The sequence below is a fragment of the Phodopus roborovskii genome, unplaced genomic scaffold (assembly GCF_943737965.1).
Source record: "Phodopus roborovskii unplaced genomic scaffold, PHOROB, whole genome shotgun sequence".
NCBI lineage: Eukaryota > Metazoa > Chordata > Mammalia > Rodentia > Cricetidae > Phodopus > Phodopus roborovskii.
In genome coordinates, this window is record NW_026125887.1 from 342,403 (window position 1) to 359,492 (window position 17,090).

Sequence of the window (17,090 nt, forward strand, 5' to 3'; positions counted from 1 at the left end):
GTAGTCTTCCCCAGGGAAGAGCACAGCAACTGGTTATCCAATACCAAATGGTCAACCCTGAAAACATACACACAAGTTACATTATACAGACTGAGCAGGTTATAGTTACGAATATGTTTATATATGCATACAATGATAATTTAAAGTATGATATGAACTTGAAAGAGAGCAGAAAGGGGTATATGGGAGATTTTTGAGTGAGTAAAGGGAAGGGAAGGGAGAAATAACATAATTATAGTCAAAAATGCAAGAAAAAGATAGATTAATGAATTAACCCAAAGATAGGTAAATATGTAATCAAACAAGTACAGGAAAATGTTACTGGTGGGATCTAGAAGGTGGGTATCTCAGTATTCATTGTAAATTCTGCCAATTTTATGGTTCTTGAAAAGTTTTATAATAAAAAATTGGCACAAATAAAAATGAATACAACACTAAAAATAAGTTCAAGAGAGGATGTTCTGTCTGGCACAGCCAGCTAGGCTTCCTTTCATCTTGAAATGCTTTTGCTTTCCAGAAACATCCTGTAGCCATTTGACCCACAGATGACTGATCAAATCAAAGGAGCCAGTGATTCATGAAGAATGGGCTCTGGCTGCTATTTCTTGTTGGCATTTTACCAGGTGTGTTCAGTGCTGAATGTTGAATATTTTCTCTCACTTAACAAGATTTATCTTCTGGTTATGAATACGTTCATTGGTAAAGCTCATCTGTCTTAGCATCATTCAATAGTAATCTATTGTCTATCATCCCCAGGGCCACACCCTCAATGGTTCAATATCAGTTGTACTCTAATAAACCATTAAGGGAAAGTAGCCCTTTGGAATAATAGACTTCTATCAATCTGGGGAATTGAATCATACAATTTTCATTTCAATATTTCTTAGGGCCTGGATCCAATCTGGCTATGCTGTGGATGGAGAAATTGAGAGAGATTAAGTGCTTCATCCAGTGTGATGTAGCTATTTGATATGGTTGTTTTTTATTTCATATGGTTGTTTCTTCTTGCTCATTTTAAACTATCAAATAAGCTTATGGTATGTGAACAACATGTACTTGAATAAACATTCAGTCATTCCCCCCCAAGAGGTGTTGGATTTAAAAGAAATACTGAATTTAATAGATTACAAGATTTTCCCCCAAGACTGTTTTGAGAGTTAAGTGGGAACAGAGAAAGGGAAGTTTTGAAATGCTCCCCATGGCCAGTCCATAGCTGCTATTAAAAATACAGTGTCTAATTAAAAGTGATGATACATGTTTCTAATACTAGTACTGTGAAGGCTGAAGCAGGAGGATTACAAGTTTAAAGCTAGTCTGGTATACACAGTTAGACACTATCAGAAAGAAAGAGGGGAGGAAAGAGGAAGGGAAGAAGGAAGGGAAGGGGGAACGAGAAGGGGAGGAAAGAGAGGGAAGGGGAGGAGAGGAGACCTAAGCCAGCTTGGTGAAAACACAATCCATATTATATTGTGGATGAGTCTTCCTTGAGAAAGCAATGTTAAGAAGTCAAATTGCCAAAGTCATGTTGTGTATTTTTCAATTTCTATGAAATACCCAGGGTAGGTAAATTATGGATACAAAAAGCAAATTGGTGGTTGTGGGGATAGAGGGTAAGTAGAGAGCGATTGCATGATTGATAAAGGGTTTTATTATGGGGTAATAAAATAAATATTTTGGAAATGGTGTTAACACTTGGGTAGGCATAGTCTATTCAGGAGCTCACTACACCAGCCAAATAATTTCTCTTTTAAGTTTAGAAATTGTTTCAGACAAAATGGTGATTAAAATTACTAGGTATGCAGAAGATATAGCCCACTTGGTAGAGTACTTATGTAGCACACATGAACTCCAGTTTCTATTCAGTGATAGGGAAGTAGAAGCAGTAGGATCAGGAGGTTGAAATTATCTTTGAGCTATATAAAGAGTTCAAGGCCAGCTTGAGAGATATGAAACTCTGTACCTTGCCCCTCCCAAACAAAAAGAACTAAAACCAACAAAAAAGTTTTTTCCTTTTAAAAGTATCTCTGGAAATAAATAATTTTCTCATATTGCTAGTTGAGGTTAATAGTTGTAGCCTAAAACTCATCCAGTTGGAGTATATATTGTTCAGAGCATCTTGAATTTCTGGCCAGAATATTTCTAGCAGTAAAAATTGCTGTTTTTAGGAGAGTCATAATCTAACATAGGTGCCTACTAAGTTGTGAACTTCTGCACTCTAGCTAAGAAATATTATTGGATCCCTCTGAACATGCGGTACTAACATTTGGTTCAGTGTAATGGTCTGAGTTTTTGAAAATAGGTGAGCATATTTGGGTATTGTTACCATCAAATGTGTCTTACAGATGACTAAAAGCAAGAAGGTACAAGCTGTCAGTGTCACATGAGAGACATCAGGGACTATGGTAACTATGCTGACCCTTGTACAGAGTGTTCTGACATCTAGGTATTAATGTAGAAAATATAACAAGGCTCTCTATAACCTCAGGATGATAAAAGGATGGTGTATATGCTCCATTATACCAGACAGGGTTCACAGTCGCCGTTCTTTATGTGCCCATTAGTTCTGAATCTGGATCCAATGGTTTCTGAGGCTTGACCATACATGTGCCTGTCTTCCTTGTGGTGTATTTCAGTATACCAACAAGGTTGCACAATGATAATAATGTAACTGAACTACATACTTGAAATGGTTAAGATGACAAGTTTGCTGTTTTGTTGTTTTTTTATACCACAATAAAAAGGCATATAGTTCAAGTGGTTTTATTTTGTTTGTTTTTGGGGTTTTTTTGTTTGTTTTTGTTTTTGCTGTTGATATTGTAAAAAAAAATTATTTGGATAGCCTTGAACTCCTGATCTTCTTATTTTCCCTCTCCAAAATGTTTGAATTACAGGTGTGCACAACCACACTCTACCTTACTGTTCAGGTTTTCTTTTCTGTGCAATGGACAGGAGAATTAATCTCCCCTTTTGTCTAAAAATATTACATACTACCAACCTTTAAATCCTGGCATGGCTTACCCTCCAAATGAAATACAATCTGCTTCTACAGAGGGCAAAAAGCTCTAGAAAAAACACTCAGATCCCTCCACAGTTTTTTGTTGGGCAAGAAAAATGGAGATGTGAAGAGATTAATGGAAGAAAGACATTAAAAATAGAAGAGAACTATTGATTTGAGAGATAAGTACCAATAAATACTGGAGAGCCCTGGTCCCCAAACCTTCAATGCTGATGTGAACTAATCTATTCTCCATTGGAGTTTACTCACATTTCTGAGAAGCAGTTTATTGCTTACCTAGATACTGCTTTGGGACTTAACAAATCGTTAAAAGGGAACAGGAGGTTCTGCTCATAAATATAACATTTTTAGGGTGACAAATTCAAGAATGCTCTGTTGAAGAGCTGACCTCTGTCTTTTTTATGCAAAGTTTTAATTTTCTAAAATGTGGTCAAGCATGTCAGAAGAAACTCATGCATTTCAAGCATTTCTTATACAAAATATGAGTTAGTACATGAATAATTTTATATAAGCCAGGAATGGTGGCACTCATCTGTAATCCTAGCACTTTGGAAGTGAGACAGCAGGATCAAAGCCAGCTTGGGTTACATGGGACCCTCTCTTTAAAAATCATGTTGTATTGGCTGCATGTTAAAAATATTTTGGATATATTGGATTAACTATATTATCAAAGATATCTGGTTTTCATACTTTTAAATGTAAAGACCATTTGAATCTTCTGTCTGCCATCTTACTCCTTAAATGTGAATGTTGTAAACTGGAAATATAGGTAACATATTCCAATGATCAAAACGATATGTGCTCTTTTCTTAAGGGTATAAAATGGAAAGCCATCAAAGGAGCACTTCAACAATGAGAGTATCCTTTTCAAGACAACTTAAATCAGTTAGGTATGGTGATTCATATTTATTATCCCAGCATTTGGTAGGCTGAGGGAAGAATAGGCTGGCCTCAAACTCAAACTTCTGCTCTACATAGAAAGACCTTATCTCATGAAAACAAACTAAACAAGAAAAATGCCAACTTTTGTGAACACATTCCCATTTATATCAAATGCCCCATTAGTACGCGAGTCCACACAAATATTTTTTGGTACTGGAAGTGGTTCTGGCAGTTCTCAAGAAAATTGGCTTTGCTCTTCAAGACTTTCTTCCCAAATGGCTTTCTCTTCCATGTGGATTACTTTCACTGGAGTGAGAAGTGTAAAAGATATAAGCCATTGTACTTAGCTTGGCAAATCTTAAGGCTTTCTTGAAACTGACCATCATCAGTTATTGGATGAAAAGTGATCTCTGTCTAAAAAGAATTGCCAAGATCAAAATAAAATGATAAGTGCAGTCAGCATGTTTATGAGACTGATCTCATAAATAGGCATTGTAAGTAACATTGAACCTTGGTAAAATGGTAGCTATAATTGCTTTCTGAATGCAGAAAATAAGATTTTTGAACATTTATTTTTGGTCTAGCTTTTATACAACAGTGTCATTGTCTGTATCATAGTTGAATAAAATTAAGCTTTTGCTATCTCAGTTTCAGCTGAGGTTTGAATACAGTCAGACATCTCATGAGTAGGAGATGAATAGCCATAGGCAGAGGCTATGGAACAAGGTTCAAATTCTGTTTCTATGACTCTGGAACCCTCGACTGGAGCAAGAGCATCAGAAGAGATCAATGCAGGGAGAAAGAAGGACATTTGTGAAGATGCTTCTCTAGCAAGAGCTCTTACTATATTTCAAGGAAGGAAGGATACAAACCTTCATTTTTATCTTTGTGAGGGAAACTTCTGGAGGGCTTCATAGAAGTTGTGCAATGTGTTTCTACAGATATGCTGAGAATGATACTGTGGTGGATCGAATGCAATTGCTTCCATAGGCTCATAGGAAGTAGCATTGTTAGGAGGTGTGGCCTAGCTGGTGGAAGTGTGTCTGGGGGTGGGGGGCAGGCTTCAAGGTCTCAGATGCTCAAGAAAGACCCAGTGTCTCACTATTTCTTCAAGTTGCTTGCCAATCTACATGTAGAATTCTCAGTTTCTCTCCAGTACCATGTCTGTCTGTATGCCACAATGCACCACAATGTTGATGTAGTCAGCCCCAATTAAATGTTTCCTTTATAAGAGTTGCCATGGTTATGGTGTCTCTTCACAGCAATAGAAACACTAACTAAGGCAGAGCGATGGTGATATATGCCTTTAATCCCAGCATTGAGCAGGCAGAAGCAGCCAGATTTCTGTGAGTTCAAGGCCAGAGTGTTGTACAGACAAAGTTTCAAAATAGCCATGGCTACACAAAGAAACCCTGTCTAAATAAAAACCAACCAACCACAAACAAACAAACACCCGAACTAAGACAGATACTTAACTTTTGCCCAAGGAACATGAAGTGGAGAGCTGGGCCTTGAAAATTTAGAAAAGAAGACAAGGGCTGGCTAATTGAGCTGAGAACTGAGTATGGAATGTTCTCCTCTGTTGGATGGGCTTAAAATCCAGACGTAGTCAAGTCCAGAGATATGTGAGTGCTGCTTGGGGATCAAATGGGAAACTTGTGGCTTATCTTGGCACTTTTGTACCACCATACTCCCCCGTAGGGAAGAGAGAAGCCTTTTCAGCATTTGACGGAAAAAACCAATTTCCTTCACTTGGTGTAAATTGTTGTCTTCTCTTTAATCCAATCCTTTGAAAAAAACAAAAAAACAAAACCCTGTCTCCCTAATCATCTATGCATGACACAATCAATGTATTCAGTCAACACCTCCTTTGTTCCTTCTTATACTATCCTTTCCCCATTTCTGAAGTTCAAAGGTCCTTCTCCCCAGATGTCCTGTTATCAGTCCACCGGCAGACTCCAGTATGTGCTGCTACCTGCATGGTCCTTCCTACATTTGCCCGCCCCCACCCAGATCCTGGCTCTCGAGATCTTCTGAAATCTTTTCCTCCTTTTATTTGTGTTCATGGTCCACTCCAGTCTTGAGCCCCCAATATCTATACCCTGAATAAAATGGCCTGTGACCCTGGGAGTGGAGAAAGCTGTGTGTTATCTGGGATGAGGGCAGAGGTTGAGAAGGTGCTGCTAAACCACAGGAGACTACACCACACATGTAATTTTCCTTAGATATTTTGTGTTTCACATCTTCTTTCTGGTTCTCTTCATACATGGAGAATAACTGCATGTAATGTGGTCATTACCCATAGGGAAATGTTGTATATGTGGATGGTGAAGAAGAATTCAGCAAGCCTATGTTAGTTAACAATAGCATTGATTTCCCTAAGAAAAAAGTCTGGAGTCCTCAGCATATTGATTTCCCAGTCACATCATAGGGTAATATTCGTGTTCCTGATTGAACAGCTTCCTATTCCTATTCAGAGACCCAAGGTTCTTCTATGTTATGGCTCTGCACTTATCACTAGAGTGGTACAATGATTTTGTATTTTGATGAAGGGCAGTTATGACATATATATATGTCAGTGTGTGTGTGTGTGTGTGTGTGTGTGTGTATGAGAATGTGTATGTGTACGTACACATGTGCATGAGTACCAATGCAGTTCAAGAAGTCAGCACATTCCCTGATACATACAAATTGAGTGGTCTGTATTTCTTTTCTTTATTTTTTTTTATTTTACATGTCGATCCCAGTTCCCTCTCCCTCCCTCCCTCTTACCCTCTCTGCCCCCTCACATGCACCCTGAGCACCCTCCCCTCGCATTCCCCCATCCCAATTCCATATGTAGGGCAATGCCATCCAGGTGGGGTCATGTAAATTTGTCAAGTCATTTGAAGTAGGGACTAGAACTTCTCTCCTGTCTCTAGGTTAAGTCAGTATCCCTCCATGAGGGATGTGTCCACTAGGTCCTTTGGTGCACCAGGAATACATCCTGGCTCCACTGTCTGAGGTCCCATAGACTGCTCAGTCTTTCTGGCTGAGACCCATATTCACGGGGGCCTGAATCAGTCCCATGCTGGATTCCCAGCTTTCAGTCTGGGGGCCGTTAGCTCCTCCTTGTTCAGCTGTCTTTATGTGTTTCTGCAACTTGGTCTTGTCCTCTCCCTCTGCATTTGGAGTCTAGTATGACTCAGTGTTTAGGTATGGGTGTTTGCTTCTGTTTCCAACAGGTACTAGATGAGGGATCCATGATGGTGGGTAAGTTAGTTGTTGTTCTCAGTATCCGGGAAGGGCATTTATGGTAGCCTTTCCACAGTTGCTCAAGTATTTCTTTTCCCCCGGTAAGCCAGGATAAACTTGATCGCCTGTGTTGTAATTAGCCTATCAATGCATTTTGAAACATTAAATTCATTTTGACAATCTTTTTAAAACTCTCTCTCTCTCTCTCTCTCTCTCTCTCTCTGTGTGTGTGTGTGTGTGTGTGTGTGTGTGTGTGTGTGTGTGTGTGTGTGTGCACATATATGCCACACCTGTGATGTTTTCCTTGTGGGCTCCAAGAGAGTGTTAGGTGGCTGCTGTGAGCTACCCAATGCAACTTTCTGGAACTTTTAACTACCCCATTAAATTTTGCCCTTCCACTTCTAGCTTGCTTTATGTCAGACTCTTGGGAGGAAGGAGACCCTTGTTTTCAGTCATGGAAATTGGAAAGTTTCTAGTACCTTCTTTCTTTCCCACCACCTAAAATTCTCTTCACTTTCACTTTCTTTGTTTCCATCATATAAAAAGAATAAGGTATTCTCCAAAAAACGCCTCCTCTATCAAATCCCAGAAGGCCCAATACAAGGAAACCCTTTTAGGGGAGCAAGTTTGAGCATGGAAATAGGTAACATGACTGCAGTTTGGAAAAGGAGATCCTTGCTAGGTGGGCACATGCCAGCTCTAGCTCCAATTCTATTCTTCCTTTCCTTTCCTTTATGCCAAGAAATTAGTATAGACTCTCCTAATAAAATCGGATTAGTTTTTGAGACAGGATCATGTCTTCCAAACTGAAGTTGAATTTGCTATGCAGCCAAGGTTGATCTTTCACTTCTTTCTGATCCCATTGCTGCCTCTACCTTGAGAGTGCTGGGATTACAGGAATATTCTGCCCATGCTCAGTTTATGCATGGCTTGGGTCACACCCTTGGCAAACACTTTCTATCAACTGAGCTACATCTCCAACCTTTAATTTTAGATTCAAGATTACTTCAGAGGCAATAACATTTAGTTTTTTCACCTCATTTGAAAAGTTTATTGTACAGTTTATCAAGACGCAATCTCTTTCAGAAGGCAAAAGAGGGAGAATCAATTTTTAATTTGTTTTATGTAGTCAGTATTAACACAATCAGACCAGAACATCTAAACAAAGAAAACTATAGGCTATTATATTCCTGGTCACATGTTAATAATTATTTGTCACATGTTAATAATTATTTTTGGAGATTATAGTGCAATTACATTTCTCCTCTCACGTTCTTCCCTCTGAGCCTTCCTATGTGCCTCTTCTTGCTCTCTTTCAAGTTCACAGACTCTTTTTCCATTGTTACTGTATGCATATATGTGTATACCTATATATTCCTAACTGTAACCTGCTCTATCTGTATAATGTTACTTGTATGTGTGTTCAAGGCTGACCATTCAGAATTGGATAACCAACCAATGGGTGTGCTCTTCCCTGAGGAAGACAAGTTCTCCTGCTCTCAGCATTTAGTAAGAAACAGGGATTTGGGGGAGCATATTTTCCAGGTATGCTTAGTTATATATCATTAATTCACTCATTCATTCATGTGTTGATGGTTAACCTTATTACTGAAGTGATTTTGTTTGTTTGCATGGTTTTGGTTTTTCAAGATAGGGTTTCTCTGAGTAGCTCTGGCTATCCTGGAACTTTATGAAGCTGGTCTTGAATTCACAGAGATCCATCCATTTGCCTCTTCCCCTGGAGTTCTGGGATTAAAGATGTGCACCACCAGTGCCTGGTATTGGTGTAGTTTTAAAAGCTTCCACAATTTCTTTGGTGTTCTTATCAGTTGGAAATTGTTCACTTCTACCACCTTGAATGTGGTCTGGTCATACTTGGAAGTGTGAGGTGCAAATGATGCTCTATGACTTTTATGGCCTTGGTCTGCTTGAATATTTGTTCTCTGAATGCCTTCCTTGTGAGGCCAAGTCAATTGGCTGTGAGAAGCCTAGGTCACACGGAAAAGTGTTGGTGCTCCTGTGGATAGCCCCAATTGAACTCTGGATTATGACCAATGTCGACTACTAAACCTGTGAGCAAGTCATCATGGATGTCAAATCCAGTTAAGATTCTGATGGCTGGAGTAGCCACAGAAGATGTCTTAGTGTTGTCACCACAGGCATGATTATTTAACTGGGCTTTCCCTGCATTTCCAACCAACTCAACAGTAAGCAAAACAAATTGATGGTGTCTCTGTGTTTAGGGATAATTTGTTAATGTAGCAATGTGTAACTAGAATGGTGTGGGGGTGGAGGGAGAGGGAGAGAGGGAATGAGGGAAGGAGGGAGAGAGAGAGGAGAAAATTAAATGTGGAATTTGAAAGATGCTTAGAATGTTTTTTGTTGTTGTTGTTTAGCAAAACTAGAAGATTTCTGATCTACTGCATCAAAACCTTTTCAAAATCTTCTTCCTCAAGAGAAAGAAAATGCAGGTTCCCATGTCTCTTCCAAAAATATAGCCCTTGATTTTTCAAGTTTTAACCTATAAATGTCTCCAACTACTGGCTAGAAAATACTATTACCATTATCTCTCAGACATCATTCTTTGGGAACAAGAAGGGAATTTCTGACTTCAACAGAATAAAACAGTGTTTGAATTTTCTATGAAAACATGTTACAAGAAAAAGAAGCAAACTGGTGTTTAATTAGTAACCCATTAAAAATGCTACATTTTTAATACATCAGACATATGATGAGGCACAGTATGTGTTGTCAGTAAAGATGTTGCTCTAGTATGAAGTTTCCATAGCAGTGTGGCCTAGAAATTGTATATAACAGTTTTGAAAATAAAATAGGAGACAGCCTGGCATCTTTTGAAGTCCCATTCTCCATGTCTTACAGCTGGCTGCTGCAAATGCTCATTTTACATTTTTCAAAGTAAGTGGGACCCAAAGCAAAGGCTATTGTAAAAATACCCCACCAAAAAGAGAAAAACAAATGAAACTTAGCAATAGCAGAATTTTAATGAAAGGAAATCAATTTAATAACTTGATCTAATGCAGCTCACTTAAATGTGAGAATTTTCAAATATGGGACCTATATCCTTTTACTTAAGAAAAATTAATCTTTATGCAAACATGCACATTCAGAAATATGACTTTAACAATTAAAACTTTAGTCCTGGATCACATCCAAAATGGCAGCCAGCAGAATAATAAAAGGACCAGAAGAGATCTGCAAATGTAGAATGCATCACTGCCATAACATATAAGTGGATGGAACTAATATACTGATTTGGTAAGAGCCTTCAGAATGGAAATAAGATTCTAAGCAAGGTGTCCATTCAAATCACCTAAGATCACATTTATAATAAATATTTATCTTCTAAATATTGATGAAAAGGGACAGGTCTGACTTCTAGCAATTAGTGCTGAGAACTGAAAGCCATCTCTCAGCGTTAGTGAACCCCATACCTAGCCTGAACACCTGTTCCGGGCTGACCTAGCTGCACTGAGTGCTATAAAAAAAAACTTCAGGAGATTAAAGAATGTAGATTCATATTGGGAAAGTGACCTGTGGGCTAAAATCTGCTGACAATGATTCCAGCAAGTGTGAACAAAGACCCCAAGCACTACATTCAGACACATCCCCAAAGCAGAACTCTGAAAATTTGACATGTGCTACTTCCTGTCATTTATTTGTAACAGTCACTTTCCAGAGTTTTCCTTATTTAGAAGTAACCTGTAACCCATGAAGAAAAGGTTAAACATTTCAGGTGCCCTAGCTTAACTATCTTTGTTTTAAAAACCACTGCTTTAAAACAAACCAGCAAACAAAATAAAAAAAACAAAAGCAATATAAATCTTCCATGTAATCAATATGTACTTTGTTCCAAACATTGTACAGGAGATGAGCCCATTGTCTGTTCTCAAAGTTCATATGACAAGGTGAGAGAAAGATAACTATGTGGGGGGGCGTTAGAATGAGATTGATATGCACAATATCTTTACATTTCCAGAAACGTAATAAGTATCTTTCAACAAGCATTTATTTGATACCTTCTATACTCTATACTCCAGGCATCATGTAAGTGCTGAGGATAATGGCGAATAAGGAGCTTATATAAAAAGAAGGGAGATGCCAAATGAGCAACAGGCAGGGAAGGAGGAAAAGAGGAAGCTGCTAGGTCTGTGTGAGCAAGGCTGGGGTAGGCCAGGTCCAGCCTAGATAGACTCATTGACATACCTGCTAGCCATGTAATAAGAAAAAAATGGCCCCCAATTCAAAAATCAAAACTTGGTGTAGAAATTGAAGTTTAAAGGAGCTGTCAGGTCTATAGGACAATCAAAATCTGCTCTCCACATTCTGAAGTAGATCAGAGGGTGAGTCTCACCCCCATCTCATGTTCACGTGTCTGTTTCCTGAGTAAATGCTGTCTGCAGGGTTTAGAGATTGCCCCCCTTTTGGGGGGGTTCAAGACAGGGTTTCTTTGTGGCTTTGGAGGCTGTCCTGGAACTAGCTCTTGTAGACCAGGCTGGTCTCGAACTCACAGAGATCCCCCTGCCTCTGCCTCCCGAGTGCTAGGAGGTACTCCCAGCTGCCCATATTTTGCTATTTGAGAGTGAATTTGTAAATTAATTTTTATCTGACCTTTCCCTTTTATCATTCAAGCCCTAGAGCCCGGATTTAGGAATCTGTAGATATTGTAAAGACAAATCTGTGTCTTTTTGTTTGTTTGTTTGTTTTTAGTTTTTGAGACATGGCTTCTCTGTAGCTTTGGAGCCTGACCTGGAACAAGCTCTGTAGACCAGGGTTGTCTCGAACTTGAACAGATCTGACTATCTCTGCCTCCTGAGTGCTGGGATTAAAGGTGTGTGCCACCACCACCTGGCTTTTTTTTTTTTAAGGCCATTAATGGGTTTGTTGTGGAAATTATTTAACTTTGTTAAAATATTGTGTAGCTTAAATATAGACAATAAAATAGCCTAAATAAATGAAATATGGGTGGACTTCCTAATTTGAAAAACAAATACCTATTGATCTGGCAAGTTTTTCTTTCTTAACTTGACAGATTCTTAGAGCCATATGAAAAGGGAGAGCCTTATTTGAGAAAATAGTCCCTGTACTGTCCTGTAGGTGAGACTATGGAGCATTTTCTTTCTTTATATTAACTGAAGTATTTTTTCATAAATACATTCTCATATAGTCTCCCCTCCCCCATATTCTTCCATATCCTCCCCACCTCCCCATCCATCCAACTCCTTCTCTCTTTAAAAAGCCGGCAAATAAAGTATATATAAAAAAAGCACAAGAAACACAAGCATGCAATCTATAGAAACACAAAATTGATAACAATATGCAATAAAAATACCAGTGAGATTGATAAAATACTTAAGTCCTGAAAATCTAGATGGTAGTTTCTTGATCTGTGAAATGGGTATAATGATATTTAGCTCATGTGATGATATTTAGCTCATGTGATTCATAGCTTGTAGCAAGTACAGGGGAAATGGAAGCTATTACTGTTAGAGTTAAAGGTACCAAGCAAAGGTGTGCCACCCAGCAATAAGATTTTTTTCTATACATGTGCTCTTTATTCTCTTTGCTGTTGTCTAAGCTTTTTTATATATATAACCAAGTCCATTTAAATGAAAACAAACATTTATAGACAATATTTGGGAATTTGGGCGTCGTTCTTTCCAAACTACTTCCTGCTGGTAAGGGGCTCTGTCATGGGGGATTCTAAGAAGATGCAGAAATCCTGGCTGTAATCTGCAAGGCTGCTTTGTCCAGCTGTTTTGAATGTAGGATCACCTGGTACTCTGCTTCAGGCAGTCTGGCTTGATCAAACCACATTAGTCTGGAAGGAATCCACATCTTTTAATTTTTTCTGTGTAAACAAAAATAGAAATCCTTTTCCCCAGTAACTTGTCCTTGAACTTAAATTTTGGAGTCAAAGCATTTTTTTATTTAATTTATTATTTTACATGTCGATCCCAGTTCCCTTTCCCTTCCTCCCTTCCTTCTTCCCTCCCTCCCTCCCTTTTACCCTCTCTGCCCTCTCACATGCACCTTAACCACCCTTCCCTCCCATCCCTCCACCCCAATTCGGCAATAAGATTTAAGATCCTTTTGCACTATGTGTAGTGCTATAGATTAACTAAACCAACCTTATTTAAGGTGCAGTTTATTTGCTACTTTACAAGGTACTTAAGAGCTGGTTAATTCTCCTCCAGAAAGATAGAGCCTTACAACAGGCAGAATGATTTTTGCAGACCAAAGATGATCTGGCTTCAAACCCAAGCGTTTTTCATTTCTACATTAATTAATAATTCAAAGCAATTTCTAAATAACAAACTTCCATTTCACTAAAGACAAGAATCCACTAATGGATGCCTCTAAACTTAGCAAGCACTCCAATGCATCATTGGTGGGTTTTTGTTGTCTCCCTCATAATGCACACTGATGGGCCAGCACAGGGGACATTGGAGGGTGTTGGATACAACCAGGCAACTGTCCAGAACTGACTTCTTTTTGGGCTGTAGATCGTAATGCTGTTACCATGGACTTCCAAACCATTAATTCTCTGTGAAAAAAGTAAGAGTGATGCGTTCTGACATCAACACTTTCAAACAGCCTAATGAGATATACTAGGGCTGCCTTCCAGGATTGATGAGCTCAGCTGCTGATGGGAGTAGCCGAAGAAAATGTTCAGCACAGCTGAGATAACCCAACAGTTCTTTCCTGAGCTCCTCACAAACCCTGAGCCAGGAGTTCATTTAGAGTTTATTTTACTCTTGAAAATTTGGACTGAGGAATATGTCGAACTCTCTCAAAGCACAAGGCTCCATCCCCACACCCCAGTGCCTGACCTCATCAGGTGTTGTTTCAACTTGTCTAGGGAAGTGTGTGTTTTCATTCACGATTAGATGGATAGTTAGCCAGAATGCTAGCTAATGTGTTTTCTGCTGCTTAGGAGAGGCAGGCAAGCAAAGAATAATACATACTCAAAACAGGCATGCCATTGGGAACTGGAAAAAAGCCCAAGTGAGATTTTCAATTTTAAGATCAGAAACAGCAGAAAGCAAAACTCCAAATCCTTCCTCCCAGATCTTCCAGGGGCCTTCAGAGCACAGGAGCAAATTATGTTGAGAGGGGGGTGGTTTGAAATTTTGCTGGGTATGTATGCAGACAAAAGGAAGCTGCCTCACTCCCTGGGATGGCCATTGGCAAGATGGTGCACATTTACCTTATTTCTGACTATTGTAGATTTTTTTTGTAGTTGGAATTGGTTACATAATTGGCAGGACTAAACATACATGGATCTTCACTTTCCAGATTGCTATTACCAGCCACTACACCATCATTCAGGATCCTAACACAGGTGTGGAGTTCAAGCCCTTTCTCATAACCCATTGCCTCAACCCACATGTAGATGATCAACCCTCATGGAACTGAAATTTCTGTACCTGGCATAGGGCAGGCTAGAGGGCCATGCCTACTAAGTTGTCTGCAGAACCCACCATTGTGCTGCGAGCCTCAAATAGGAACACTAGTAGCTATGTCCCATAAAAGACTCTGGGAGGCACAGGCCCTGCCTTGCCCCCCACCCTCGATTGAGAACCACTGATGTAGAACATTTAGATCCTAATTGACCCTTTCCACAGGACTTTGAAATGAGGATCTTTGGGTTTTGACTGCACTGGTATATAGAAAACACTGACAGTACAAAGTCCCCAGCCATTGATTTCCAGTACTCAGAAAAAGGGAAAATGCTAGGAACTGGGTAGTTACTGCCTTTTACTTCTGTCTCTCCATCTGACTATATCCAGAAAACTCTGCGACAAATTCAGTCTCAGTGGGTAGGACCTGTGGGTCATGACCCGAGAGGGGTTAAATAAGACTGTCAGAAATCAGATATATGCATTACAATTCATAACAGTAGCAAAATTACAGTTATGAAGTAACAACAAAAACAATTTTATGGTTGGGGGGTCAGCAAAATATGAGGAACTATATTAAAGGGTCACAGCATTAGGAAGGATGAGAAACACTGCTGTAGGGCATTTTCTTAATTAGTGACTGATGTGGGAGAGTCCTGCCACTATGGAAGGGGTCATTCCTGGGCTGTAAGTCCTGGGTGCTATAAGAAATCAGGCTGAGCAAGCCAGGAGACACAAGCCAAGAAATAGCACACCTGCATGGTCTCTAAATCAACTCCTGACTCCAGGATCCTGCTTTGTTTGAGTTCCTTTCTGTCTTCCTTCAGTGATGCTTCAAGTATAGTATAAACCAAATGAACTCTTTCCTCCCCATGTTGCTTTAGGTCATGGTGTTTCATCACAGCAATAGAAACCTTAACTAAGACAGTGATCCCATCCAATGTGTAGCTTTCACTCTCATCTGCGTAATGATTCAACTCCTTCTTGCCTCCAGAAATGTATGCCCATCTACCTACCTGACACCTCTGTGGATTTCTAAGAGGTACCTCACGCTTACACTTACTCTTTGTCCTAATTCTTCTTTTCACAAGATCTTCCTCAATTCAATAACTAGAAACGCCAATTCTCCTCCTCCTTTACAAGCCCTGAGTCATGGCGTCCTGGTTTAAATAATTGGCATATAAGCACAGTGACCACAAGCAACTTGGGGAGGAGAGGGCTTATTTCAGCTCATAGTTGTAAAGTGTCATGAGAGGAAGTTGGGGACTCGAGGCAGGAACAGGAGCAGAGACCATGGAGGAGAGCTGTTTACTGCCTTGCTACTCCTAGCTTGCTCATTGTGTTTTCTTACACGAACTAGAATCATCTGCTGGCAGATGACACTGCCTACACGGGCTCAGCCTTTCCAGAGCAATCAAGAAAATGCTCCACAGGCTTGCCCAAAGGCCAGTCTAAAGGAGACATTCTCAGCTGAGGTTCACTATATTCAATTTACTCTAGTTTGTGTCAAGTTGATGAAATCCAATCAACATACTTAAGTGTCATCTATGATTCTGCATTTCTCTTTTTTTGACTTAGTAAGCAGTTTTATTAAAACTTATAGCATTGAAAGCAGGTTCCATAAGACACTTGTGTAAAGTAGTATGTTCTACTGCACTATCCTGATGAGGCCTGCCTTTGAGTCTTCCCATAGGGAGTGCAAGTGTGTTCCCTCTCTGTCCTGAGTCGTGGCAATTCCCCAGGAAGTATTCAGTCTCTTGCTGTTGTTTAACCATTTCTATTTTTCCTACAGCTGATAATCATCAGGTGGTGCCCACACTCTTTGGAAAGCCTCTATTTCTTCTTGGTGTACTCATCCAGCCATTTAGGTATTTTACGTGGCTGAGGAAGCTCTTCCACTAAATTCTTAAGAATATCTTCAGGAATATCCTCATCTGGAAAAAAGATGCAACCTTTGCACCATTGTTCTCCTATGCAGGTTTTTGGGCAGCATGCCATAAGTAGCTAATTTCACAATCGCCACTGGGTCCTTCAGGTGAACTTGTGCAGCTGTTACTTGTCGAAACCCACCAGGGTAGCCAGTTTGTGAGGAGTACACTTTCTGCTCCCATTTGTTTCCAGAAAATGCAATGTGTCTTGTGACAACATGATCTCCACAGCCACTCAGCTGATGATACACTGGTATATGTAGTCCTTGAAACTTCTTTGATGCTATAGTGTCAAGTTTGCCAGGGGGCTGCATCTTGCCATCTAAGAGATACCACATTCGGGCAAAAGAGGCCCATTGCTGGGGTGCCCAGGAGAAGCTGGACATCTCTCCATTTCTCTTATCTCACATCTACTGCATCAGCAGCTTTTATTGGCATTTCTTTCAAACTCTGACTGAAATCTCATCACCATTAATGAGCCATCATAGACTCAGCCCCCATCACTTCACAGATATTAGCTTTAGAAACAGGTCTTTCAAGTCTACTCTTGGTCACCTTAACACAGAAACCAGAAGATCTTGTTTAAACAGAAGCTGATAATAACCCTTC

The 17,090-nt window shown here is 39.7% G+C and overlaps 1 pseudogene; it reads right to left on the bottom strand.

The window, feature by feature from the left end:
• Positions 1-16,287: 16,287 nt before the first annotated feature.
• On the bottom strand, positions 16,288-16,867 carry LOC127217905 (39S ribosomal protein L13, mitochondrial-like; annotated as a pseudogene).
• Between the last annotated feature and the right edge of the window lie 223 nt (positions 16,868-17,090).